We start from the raw sequence: 12,948 nt of genomic DNA, 5'->3' as shown, positions 1-12,948 counted from the left end.
TCTGTGGATATGATTATGAATCTAGAAGAACCAGTTCTTCTTTCCTTAACTGCCTTCTAAACAAGAAAGTGGAAAGTCACAATTATGTATTTAATCTTAAGGAGGCCAGGATGAAAACAATGTATTATGATTATGAAATAGATGACCGGAGCTACTGCTTATACCTGTCCAGCCAAGCTATATATATTCCAATCCTTCTCTCCTCCCAAGGCCTCCCGTCTACAGATATTGGTCTGTGGCTCTGACAGCATCATTTATTTATATAGTGCCAACATATTCTGCAGCACCGTACACGGATTGTCAGCAATCACATTGGTCCTTATTCCCATTGGGGCTAGTAATCAAAATTCAACATTAAACAATTAGTAGGTTTTTGAAACAAAGGAGGAAACTGAAGTAACCGGAGGAAGAACACATAAACATGGGGAAAATATACCAATTCCATGCAGATGTTGCCCTTGGTCAGATTCAATGCCAGGACCATAGAGCCACCGTGCTTCAGCTTAAGTTTAGATGACAGTTGTATAAAAAAGGAACTTTTACAAAATTATTGCTGGAAACAGTGAATTTGGGCAATAGACGTCCCATGCGCATGCAGCTGCTAATGGCACTAAGCGAGAAATCGCTCAGAGTCACTTGTTTTTTTAGTATAACTACTAGTGTTACTGATGGCGCAACACGCATGTCACACACACAGCTCTGCTACATGCACGTCACGTCAGCGACTGATCACATGATGGTGACATCATTACAGGTCCTGTAGCACACAGCTGCTGTCAGGCTCTGCATGTTTTAGGATCTGTGATGATATCACAGTCATGTGATCAAGGGCAGAGCTCAGAACCCTGGTGACTGATCACATGACAGTGACATCATCACATGCAACTCACACAGTCACTCCTCACTCAGACAGGTGGTCGTTAGTAGTTTGATAAACCAAGTAAGTTTCGGACCGTGCGCACAGGCAATCAATCAAGTATAAAGGACTGCCTTTTATTGTAAATGGAGGTGGGTGGCAAGAATGATCCCCGCCTCCATTCGCAGAACTACTATTGCTCCTGTGTAAAAGCACAGGAGCAATAGTTCATGGGACAGCTGTCAGGCACTTATGCGCCCCCACAGTTGTCCCATTTAAAAAGTACCTTAAGACCCTTTCTCTTCACAAACTTCCTGTTTGCAATTATGGGAAACTTCTGGGAGACAAAAAGTTTTAAAGAGGTTATCCAGGCAGCCAAAATATTGACTTGATCCAGTGGTGTGGTACCATCACCTTTGACTGGGTCACATGACTGCAAGTCCTCCTCCGGCTTCAGCATGCACGAAGAACGCCATGGGAGACCTCTACAAATGTGACAGGGAAGTGGTGAGAGTACCATATGTGTGTGGGGACTGGGAAGTTGAGGCAAGAGGTCCAGTTCTGGAGGGCACATCTGTGGCGGCCAATCAGCCGCTGGGGGCGTGTCCTTACACTCAGGACTGCCAAACCATGTCTCCACTAATTATTCTAGTGGAGACAAGATACAACAGTACCGGCATTTTTTTTGTGACACAAAGCATTTTTTTCTACAGCAAATTCTCTCCAATGAGCGCTTTAACAATCCTCCATATCCCAATGGCTTATGTAAATGAGCGTCAATACCACCGATCGACGCCCGTAATGTGGCTCAGGGTGCTTTACGTGGCTCAATGTGAACCAGATTACAAGTGCTGATCGATAATATTAGCCGTCACCGTCACATGGTCAATCCCGTTTACAAAGAGCAGTGCTTTGCTGACAATGATTGCCGTCACTTTCCCAAAGGGGCAATGATCGGACAGACGTACGCTCGCTTCTGATCATCGACCTGTGTAAAAAGGGCCTCCATGCAAGCCGAGGGCCCAGAGGGCCATGTCACATGGCCATACAATATATCTATAATAGGCTTTTGTATGTAGTTCAATACCCCCTAAGGAACATGAAAATGGCCATAACGTGGAAAAAGTTTGAGACCCCCTAAACTAGAGAAAATTTATTGGGCTGCAGGTGTACCATAAGTGTGGCCAAACGGGTGGGAGATTTAGCTTTGCGTCTCCATGTCCCAAAATAATAGTGACCAGGGATTTTTTTCTGTCATGTGTAAATCAGGTAAATGGAAGCTGTACTGTAAAAACTTTTGTATACAGATATTAAACAGTACTTGACCGTATACAAGTTACCCAAGCCAACATTGCACCCATAGAAAACAATAGGGCTGTACGCACATAAAACGCAGTAGGATAAAAAATGCCGTTTTTATTTTTTTACGCGCATAATTAACGCAAGAAATATACGCAAGTGTGAATGAATCATTATGTGTGTGTAATACGCAATTAAATTACTTTCATGTGAGGTCGGCTTAAGAACGTGTGCGGTTCACCCCAAGCAAGGCCCTTCTTCATGGAACGTCATCATTCACAAATCGTTTAAAGGAGCGATAATCGTTCAGGGTAAACACAGCAAGGATCGAATATATGTATGTTTCAAAGAACAAAGATAAAGAACAGATTTCGAATACCTTTCCTCAGAAAGTTTACAGGGACAGGAAACAAACCTGAATAGCAATGAGTTGACTCATGGGGACGGCATGTTGATTACTCCTGAATTTGGAACATTATCCTAGTCCAACTGCTTAAAAGGAAAATTCTTAACAACAGATTAGTTCGTTTCCGGAGAAATGGATAATTCCAGCAAGACCCACAAATTGCAATTAAAAAAAAATAAAAATAAAAAAAAAATAAAAAAAACAGATTAGGTCTGTTCACGTAAACCAAATCTCCATGTCCAGAGAAGATGATGATCAGCTCTGCGGTAAATTCGATACCAATTAAAGAAAACAAAAATTATCTGCCCATCTTATAAAGGTACATGTTGCCAAGTCCTGTCCGAATATCTGCAACAAAAACACTAAAGGCCCCGTTACGCTGAAAGATAAATTGGAACAAGCACGTGACGAGCAGTGGAGTAGCGACCGCATACGCTTGACATGCATTTACATTGAATAATTGGTCAATTACCACGCCTCTAGTCAACCCTTCTGCCACTCCTTACTATTCAGTAAATCATTACAACGCCTGTTTACACGAAAGGAATGGCTGCAGACAAACTATGATTTTTTTTTTAGATTTGCAGGAAAGATCCAATCAGCCAGAATCTAACGATGTATCGCTGATCGTTCCGGCGCTACACGTGTTTATACCTAACAATTATAGGGCAAAAACACTCGACTTAACGATATTTGTGCCGTGTAAAAAGGCGGTAAGGGTGGCTTTACACGGGACAATTTTAGTCTAAATAGTCGCTTGATAGAGTAAGGGATACTTGTTCCGTGTAAACGCGCCCATCAACCAGGTGATCAGCGAGAATGTGCGCTTCAGAAACCGTAAAAAAATAAACAAGCAGTGAACAGCAATCACTGTCAAAGCACAAGAACAAAAGTCTTAAGTCTAGTTTAGCAACTATTGTGAGCGACTATTCAGATGATAGTTGCCCTATGTGAATCCAGCCGGAGGCCCTCGGTACATGAGCAAGTCACCGACCCATACAGTGCCGATCCGTAATGCAGCCCTTCCAGTTCTACATGGAGGCAAACACATTTTTCAAGGATCCATGAGAAAAAAAAATATACATAGCATGCTCCATTTTACAGAGTCTGTTCTCCCCTAGAAGGCCTAATGTAGGTACCTATGGATCTGTAATGTGAACTCTATGGGCTCCCTGCCACCATATAGAGTCCTAGTACACACTTTTTCCATATGTATGTACCCTTAAAGGGAACCCGTCACATCCCCATAAACTAAATTATGGTGGCATTACGGCGGTATTCTCTATATTGACCCCCTCCCTGGTTAGCGCACAACACTGAAAACACGACTCTTTTCAGAGTGCCGTGCGCACGCTCCCATAAACGTATACGGAAGAGCGCGCGCACAACGCTGTGAAAGGAGTGATGGTGCTGTGGGTTTGTTATAGGTTCCTTTTAAAACAAAAGTAAATGATGCCTTAAATTTTTCTTAAAGTGACCAAGAAACGAAGAGTCGTTGAATCCTTCACATTTTTCATGTGACTAATTATCAAGTATTTGGGGAACCAACAACAATTCGCTGTCAATTGGATTCAGTGCGCAAAAGGGCCTATGCACAAAACCATAATACAACCCAGGAGTAGCATAGAGCAGTAATCTAGTACCCAAAGACTGCTATAGGGCCCTTCTGCATCTCCACATGCATCCAACTTCATACCGAGATTTGCTGCTGCCCAAGCCCATAGGAGTCTGCAAGAATTTGGAAATCACGTCCCTTTGTAGTGATTATGGAGCCATTCTCTTCCCACAAGTATTGCTCTAGGAGTTATTTGTTGACAGGTGATTAATGATTTTGATGGAATAACCCCTTTAAAGACCCATTTTGGCAAAAAGTAATTTTTTCCATCCCTGTCCCCCTCACCTAAATGCCTCTAGAAGGCTCCTCTGTGTATTCCAGCCACATCTCTATTCCAGCCATTATTGTGAATGGGGTCACGCACATGCCTGATGTTTTCTTGCATGGCACCGCGATGCCATGCAGGAAACAAATTGCGGTATGTTCTATCTTTCTGCGTGTCCTCACATTGCAGTGCCCATTACTCTCAATAGGGCGGCGGCAGCATCGCAGCACGTGCCAGGTGCATGTGGTGCGATTAGAGAAACTCTGCAATCCCCTGAAGCGGCTGACAGCCGTGCCGGAGGATCCCTGCATCCCTGAAGTGACGCGAGGCTGCTTTGCCATGAAAACGCCTCACTGAGGAATTCACACGGTGGAGATCGCGATATGACGGCGGGATTAACACCCGTGTGACGTTAACCTTAGGTACGGATTCTGCAGCTAATATAACCCTTGTGAAGATACCCTTAGAAGTCATTTTAAGACACCAAACAACACTCTGAGCCATCAATATATTTGATAACAGAATCATTATTGATTAGATATTTATAGGTGGCTATGCAAAAAATGAATCCGCTCACAACGGCCTATTCCGTGCTTATAATCTACTGTTCCCATGTCACACAATTGAGAAGCCAATTGACCTACTTGTATGTTCTAGGAGCATTAGAAGAAACAAATAAGCCCAGTGAAAGTCAAAGCAAACATATGGAGAACGTAACAAAAAAACAAAACAAATTCAGTGCTGAAGTCTATGAGCCCTGTAGTGCGAGTAGCAGCGATAACCACGACATCAGAGAACCAATATCATGAAATTAGCCTGCTATTGTCATAATATGTATATAAGGCAGTATAGAACCAGGAAGGGGTTACCATTAGTCACCATATATAGATAACATAATTAAAATTGCAGTCTTTAGATGCTTTAACTAAAGACTGAAGTCTAGAAAATGAGGATTTTGCAAAGTTTTACTGCAAACAACTGACCACTTGTGTTGTCTTGGAAGGTATTGTTTTTTGACTCTTGACCACCAAATTGCATGATTCTAGTCTTTGGCTGAAAAGGGCCTGGAGGAGATGCAATCTGTGGACCCTGTCATCCATGGTGGAGATACATGTCCTGCTGCGACGGATGGCCTTTAAAAAAAAACTACAAAGCAGGCATGCATTATACAGGGTGACATCGAAAACCCTGATCCAGCCCTATATCTCAGTTCTTATGTCCCATATTGAAATAACAACAATATACTTGAATAGGAAGGCATGGATGTGCTATATGATGGTATGATGTACAAGCCCTGTGGGCCTCAGAACAGATTTCAGTTTGGTGCTGTAGCCCCTCAAAGAGATAAGAGAGTAAAACCCAACTGCAAGTTTGAAGAGTAGCATGAAATTCGCTTTCCGCACCTCTCCAAGTCCTGTGGGATCACTGCAATGCTGAAATAAGGAAACGTAAGTACTGGTAGTACGGCTCATGAGAAAGCGTAGATGTAATGCAAATGACTAATTAAAGCACGACCCAATCAGAAGACAATACGAATTTCTTCCTGTGAGGTTTTCTCAAGGACGCAGTGTACAAGATGCCGCGGACCTAGAAGCAAGTATGCTCTTTCGGTTACTCCTGCAGTAACAGTGTCAGTCCTGGACTGCACTGTCAAATGGATCCATGTATCGTAGCAAAACAAGAACACTTCAAGTACGCTTTTGCATAAGCCATACTACCAGTACTTATGTTTTCGTACTTCAGTCATAGCAGCGGTCCCATTGGACTTGGGCCTCCTGTCCACGGGCAGGTCGGATTCCGCATGCAGGAGCCCGCAGCAGAAAACGGACTCGGCCCATGGCCGAGGACCCTGCGTACCTGTCCGAGTCTTCTTTTTTTTCTACTGCAGATGTGTGCGGAAGTGCCCATGCGTAGAGTTTTTTTTTCCCCAAACTCTTGCTTTCACAGCCCGTTCGCAATTGAATTGCAGATGCGCCACAGATTGGATGGCTTTCACTGACTTCAATGTTTCCCTATGGACAGCTTGAACTACGGATCATCCGCGCGGATGGCCCTCACGGATACCGCAATTCAAATCTGCCCGTAGACATTGGACCTTAGAGAGAAGCAGAGAGCGGATTTTTGGTTCTCACATGCTACTCTTCAACTTTGCAATTGGGTTTTATTCTCTTTCTTACAGGGGCCACAAAGCAAAATTGAAATCCATGTTCCGGGGCCCCAGGGGCTCCTATGACATACCATCCATGCCTTGCTATATTTAAGTGAGCTATTATTATTTCAATATAGGATTGAGCTATAGCACTGGATCAGTCTTTCTGACAACACCCTGTATACAAAAGAGCTACATACTTGTGGAGTAAAAGATACATTGAAACATTCCCATGCATTATGAATACATGGTTACCACTGCATTATCACACAGAGACTAACAGGACTGCAATGCTGAAGGCTGACATATTTATGGCCCTGAGTGTACAGTCATCTTATCAGCACGACAGCTGCCCCTTCACACACCAAAAGTGACCTGACTACATGACCAGAGGGCCAAACAACAGGTTCTCTGGCCGCATTTCCATAACAGTTGTTTATGGCCTTTAATAAATAAATACACTTGTTTGACCTTGTTACAAGGATCATTAGACTCAGCAGAAACCCCTGAACAGAACAGCTTGCAACCAGGTCAAAATATAGAAGCAATCAGCAGATACATAAATTCAGTCCTGATCTGGAAGGTTTGTGCTCAGCACTGCGTCTAAAGTGAGGAGTGAACATTTTGGCGCTGTCAGTGGGACATAATGTTGTCTGATTACGACCAGACTAGATGTGCATGTCTTGGAATGAACAAAGAGCTCCAGTGTGTGTAGGGACAAGGCAGAGGGATTAAATCCCGGGGACTACTACCCCCTACTGCTGCTGCAGATAAAAGTTGATGAAAACTGCCTTTTTACAGGACAAGAAAAGGTAAAGAAGCAACAATAAAAAGGGGCGTAAATCATCATAAAAAGCCATCAAGGCTTATTTTCCATGAGGTCACATCCAACAGGCCTCTATATGAACAATAGCTAAAGACAAGGAGGGGGAAAAAAAAGTTTGAATAGCTTCTGATTACCTCTGACAGCACATGGTGCCTCCCTACAATGCAGAAAAAGCATGTTTCCAATTATTCGTGTAATAAAGTATCTGAATTTCGCACCATAAATGAATTTATTTTACACATTTCTGACAATCTGGTATGTGTTTCATGTTTGATAACATACTACCAGACATTGCAGGGCTGCAAAACTACTGGTGCGTGCATAGACATAGACAACAAGCGCACCAATCTGCAAACACACATTCTTCCTTAGCGACACAAGCAGCAGTACTACAACCAATAAAATGTTGCATCATGACAGCAGCGGCAAAAAGCAGCTCGCTAGAAAGTGCAACAGCTACAACACCATATGTGATCAACACCAATGCAACCACAGTGTCCAATCGGTGTCGGACTGGGTCACCCAGGGCCCAACCATGAGATGAATATTGCTCGGCCCACCGTACAGCTACATGCAAATATTACCTGATGATGCCTGTTCACAAACTCCTCACCACTGCATTCTCCATATACTTTAATAGAAAGGTAACTGCATTTGTGTGTGGCCCTGTTTCCACTGTAGTGTATGGAGAAAGCAGGCAGGAATTGGTAGACTCCCATTTACCCAATCTGTGCACACAGCTCATGTGATGGGCAGGAGGTTGAGGGCCCACTGGGAGATTCACCTGTTCCCCTGTGGGCCAATCGGAGCCCGAGTCCAATATCTATAGGTAGCAACCTGCAACAAGACCATGCATAGAAATCTGTGCTCTGGTTTTGCAAGGCGAAACCAATAAATTGATCCAAAAAAAAAACGACTATAATCACAATCATCTTTTAATCTATTTTTGCAGCAGCAGAAAAGTCTATAAATCAAACCAAAATGATGGCAGAAGCATGCGGACTATTACATACCCAGCACATTACTGCAGCATTAATAACAGATTATAAACTTCACCATTGTTTTGTGTAAAATGCAGGAATCCTCATCTGCTTCAGGACAGACAGAGGCATTAAACTGGCAACACTTCATTTTCAAAATCGGAAGGCAATTAATTGAAGTGTTATAAATCAGCTACAACAGGAAGGGAGGCATGAGCAGTGTCGGACTGTGGTGCCCGGGGCCCATTACTAAAAATTCACTGGGTGGGGGCCCACTGAACAGTTGCATGCAAATATTACCTGTCTGATATGCTGTATTCTTGTCTGTATGTAGTACAGTGGGTATACTGCGCCATGCACCATTCATGTGGTGGGTGAGAGGCTAGGGGCCCACTTCTGGTTCATGGCCAGCCAGGGCATTCACCTGTTCTCCTATGGGCCAGTCCAAGCCTAGGCATGAGGCTTCACCAAAATCATAACTATGACAGAACCCACATACCTTGTGCCCATATGTATATACCTCTAAACCTAGAGAACTACCAGCTGTGTCTGTATAGGTCATATTTCTGTATTTACAAATAGATATGTTCTGTTTAGAAACAACACAAGATACAATGTAAACACAAACAAGTGGCAGCACCCACCTTATTCTATCTTCCGCCTTGATCTCTTCTTCCTTTGAGTCCCTTTTCCCTTTAAAAACTTGTTTTCCTAAAAACAATCCAACAGAAGTTTATACGTATCCTCCTCGGCGCCTTTCCCCAGAAATACAATCCACATGAAATCTGTAGCTCCAAATCATCCACACAAAAGAAATGTAGAAGTTCCAGATGAAATAACAGATGAAGTTTCCCTCTGTTCATGCAGGTTATTCTGTTCTTTCTTTTCCTGGAGGAGGAGGAGCAAGTGAAGAATAAAAAAAAAAATCTTAAAAGGGGGGATTAAAAAGTGCTGGGGGAGGAGATGAGAAGTGTGGAGTATGGTGGGGTGCACAGAGAGCTTGGAGGGGTCTGGAGAAGGAGAATTCTTAGTGCTGGGATCCTTGGATTCCCCCTGGCTCCTTGGATGTGAGAGGGGGTCAGTAGGGTGCTGTTTGGGGGGTACAGTGTCGCACTATAGAGCCGCACCCTGCATACAGACACACACAGGCTGCACTCTCAGTGTCTCTCCTCCCCTGTACTGCTACCAGCAGCACACACACTCCCCTCCCCCTCTGTCTCTGGTTTCCCCTCCTCTCAGGAGGCTGTCTCTCGCTCTCTGCTACTCTCACTTCCTCAGGCGTCACATTTCTCCTCTGTCTGTCTCTTCCTTTTCCTCCGTTTCCCCTTTTTTGCAACATGTTTCTTGCATATAGTAACATTCTATTCACCTCGAAGACGATCAGCTGATCTTTGCAGATCGGCCAGCCTTTCCTACCTGGTTGCATGGTGTTTGCAGCCAGCCCAGGGTGGGCAGAATAGAGGAGATGCCTGGGGGATGGGGGACATGAATGAGGAGTGAGAGGTCGCATAGCTGGCCATGACCCTGTCTCACCCTTTCTTTAACCCTTGAATAGTTTGTGTAAATAACCAGCTCCTTATTTGCATGCCTTGCTGTAGGGTGTAAAGTAGTAGTGGGCTTTAAACCCAGAAAGTGGCTATACATGCACCGATTATATGGGCATCTGATGGGCTGGCAGTGGTAGTGTGTGCATTTACAATGACAATGGAACATCTTTGGAGTTTTACATTGTGAGAGATGGATAAGCGTTTACTATACATATGTCACCGCTTATTTCTAAATGTAAGAAAAGACACCAGGATTTTCTTTTTGCCAACAGTAGACTTCTGGGAGTAGCCAAGTTTTGCTTATCCACTGACCATTATCTTATATACGCTGAAACCTCTCTAGAAGAACAGCCCTCTATCTAGACCGCATATGGCAAGTTTCGCAGTATAGTATATGGCAAGTGGAGCATTGTAGAAGTGTGCAAATACAATAAATACAGTGTTTCGGGGCCCTTTTACATGAGACGATTATCGGGGGCTTCATTCCACCAATTACGCAGAATTATGAAGCCAATCCTTTTCAATGGTTTCATTCCCATCTGCGACGTTTTCCCTCACGCACCGCTGCATGAAAAAAAAAATCGAAGCATGTTCTATCTTTTTGCGAAATTGACCATCGTTCTAAAAGTGGCTGGCGGCGGGAGCTCCGGCCCCATTGAAAGCAATGGAGAATGTTGCGATCCTCTGCTGCAGCCGTGGCAGGGGATTCTTTCAGCCCTGCGGGGAATCCCTTTAGAAGCGGCATGGAAATCACTTCAACATGAAAACGCCTGGCATCCAGGGGTTTCACATGGATTGCAAGGGTGATATCGGGCTGTGAACCTTGGCCTGATGTCGCCCTCACCAGTGTGAAGCAGCCCTAAGGCCGTCTGCTCACGAATGGGTCAGATTCCGCATTCGGGAGCCCACAGCAGAATCCAACCATCTGCCAGGCCGGCATCCGCATGTACCTGTCATTTTCTCTTCTGTACTGCGCAAGGTCATGGTGAGCCGCCGTCGGACATACACAGTACAGATATATTGTTTTTTTAACTCCTGCTTTTCCCGCGTCATCACTAGACCTGTCCGCAATGTCAATGGAAGCTGTCCGTCCGGACACTAAATGAAAATACAGCATGGTGTGATTTTTTTTTTCTTCCTCCGCTAGCAGAAACAGCAAATGGTTTCAGCGAGTGTGCAGGAAGAATCAATTTCCCAAAGCATGATATGGACGCCATTTGCTGTGGATCCACAGTGAGGACACCAACCTTGGATTCTACCATGCAAATCCGTGCGCATGCAGGCGGCCTAAGTCTACCTTCACATAGGTGAGCGCACCATGGGGCCATGAATCCCGCCCCTATATCGTGCGCTCCATCCATGTCAATTCCCTGAGGATGCGAGGCGTTTTCAGGCTAAAACAGCCTCACATCACAGTGGCTGAGGTTCACGGAGTTTCTCCTCATTGTTTTCAATGGTAGACCTTGCATCACGTGCACTTAACACCCATTGAGAACAATGGGCACTGCCATGCGAGAGCCGGCAACAAGATAGAACACGTTGCGATTTGTTTCCCGCATCACAGTGCCGTGCAGGAAAACATCGCTCATATGTATGACCCCATTCAATGGACCGGGTTCATATTTGTGCGTCTTGCAACGCAAATTTTCTCGTCCATATGAGGCAGATTATCGTTCAATCGCTGCAAGTGTTTACACTGAACAATTATCGGTCTGATTCGCATGATCCAGCCTGAATCCGAGCAATTATTGTCCGGTGTAAAAGGGCCACAACTCCAGTAGATTTCTTCCCGAGGATGAGTGCTGACCACCCAGATTAGCTTTCGTTTACCTGTCCTTTACATGAGAATATATGCTGCCGACAATGGCTCCACAGAAGATGCCATCAGCCACTAACATCAGTTACTGGGAAAACAGACTGGACAGGTTGGATTCCATCATCTCTCATCCACACAAAGGGATTTGAATTGCGCAACCGCCATCACCGTCCACGCAGACGATCCACGTAAAACACGGGCATGGAGAGACGTACTTTTAAATTTTCCTTCACACCCGCAGATACAAATGACGTATTCCGCAAGTGGAAGAAAAATCGCAGCATGCTTTTTCTTTACAGCGGATTCCACGCAGACGGCCTCCATTGATGTCAATGGATGCGTGCGACTTGCGGCTGCGGGTACCTATGTGATCGCTAAGTGACAGTGCAGAAAGTACAAACAAAAAAAAACAAACCCGTACTGTGCATGACCACCTGATGCCAGACCACAAAAATGGCGGACATTCAACCTGCAGTCCTTGGAAAAAAAATTAAATTAACAAAAAAAAAAAACGCCATGTGTAATATGCATCTGCTGCGCAATTTGGGCTGCAAAAAAGGCCTAGTAAAATGCCACTAAATTCGTGACATTTTTCCTCAAAATGCTGTGTGAAACTAGCCTTAGATTGCCTGTCCACGGGTGTTGCGGTGTCCCGCGGCGGATCTTCGCCACGGGCGCTGCCACCATGGAGCAGGAGCCAGCTGATGGATCTCCGCTGTGAGCCTATATGACAGACGGCTCACAGCGGAGAATCGCGGCAATTTGCAGCATGCTGCGATTTGCCGGCCGCGACCGGAGAATGGCTATAATTCTCCGCTCGTGGACAAAGGGGCTGCGCTCTCCATAGCATTTTCTGCTTCTATGAACAGGTTGCACGAGCGAACGCTGACATCATTTGCTGATTCGAAAAATCAATCAGGTGTAAAAGCACCTTAAGGCCTCATGTCCGCGGCACGCACGGATTCCGCAGCAGACGACCTGTGAGTCAGTGCGGGTGCGATTTTTCTTTTTTCTTGCGCAGATGCACTGCGGATCGTCCGCGCAGAAAAAAATCGCAAGCCCAAAGTGACTGAATTCCCCCTCTTCCTACCAGAGAGATATCTGCCTACAAATCCGCAATTGAATTGAACTGTGGATGGCTCGCCTTCCATAGAGATCAATGGAGCCCATCGGCGCGGAATCCGTGGTA

The 12,948-nt window shown here is 44.8% G+C and overlaps 1 protein-coding gene across 2 annotated transcripts in view; it reads right to left on the bottom strand.

Moving 5' to 3' along the window:
* The window catches only part of ERBIN (erbb2 interacting protein), a 216,945-nt gene extending 207,382 nt beyond the window's left edge, over nt 1–9,563 (bottom strand). For both annotated transcript variants that reach the window (XM_066602805.1, XM_066602806.1), the window contains exon 1: nt 9,041–9,563. The gene's annotated coding sequence lies outside the window, so the exon portion shown is untranslated. The remainder of the gene's footprint in view (nt 1–9,040) is intronic.
* Nucleotides 9,564–12,948: the final 3,385 nt, after the last annotated feature.

Source organism: Eleutherodactylus coqui, chromosome 5, assembly GCF_035609145.1.
Source record: "Eleutherodactylus coqui strain aEleCoq1 chromosome 5, aEleCoq1.hap1, whole genome shotgun sequence".
Taxonomy (NCBI): Eukaryota; Metazoa; Chordata; class Amphibia; order Anura; family Eleutherodactylidae; genus Eleutherodactylus; species Eleutherodactylus coqui.
Note: the sequence above shows the minus strand (reverse complement) of the source record. Positions and strands in the feature narration are given on the sequence as shown.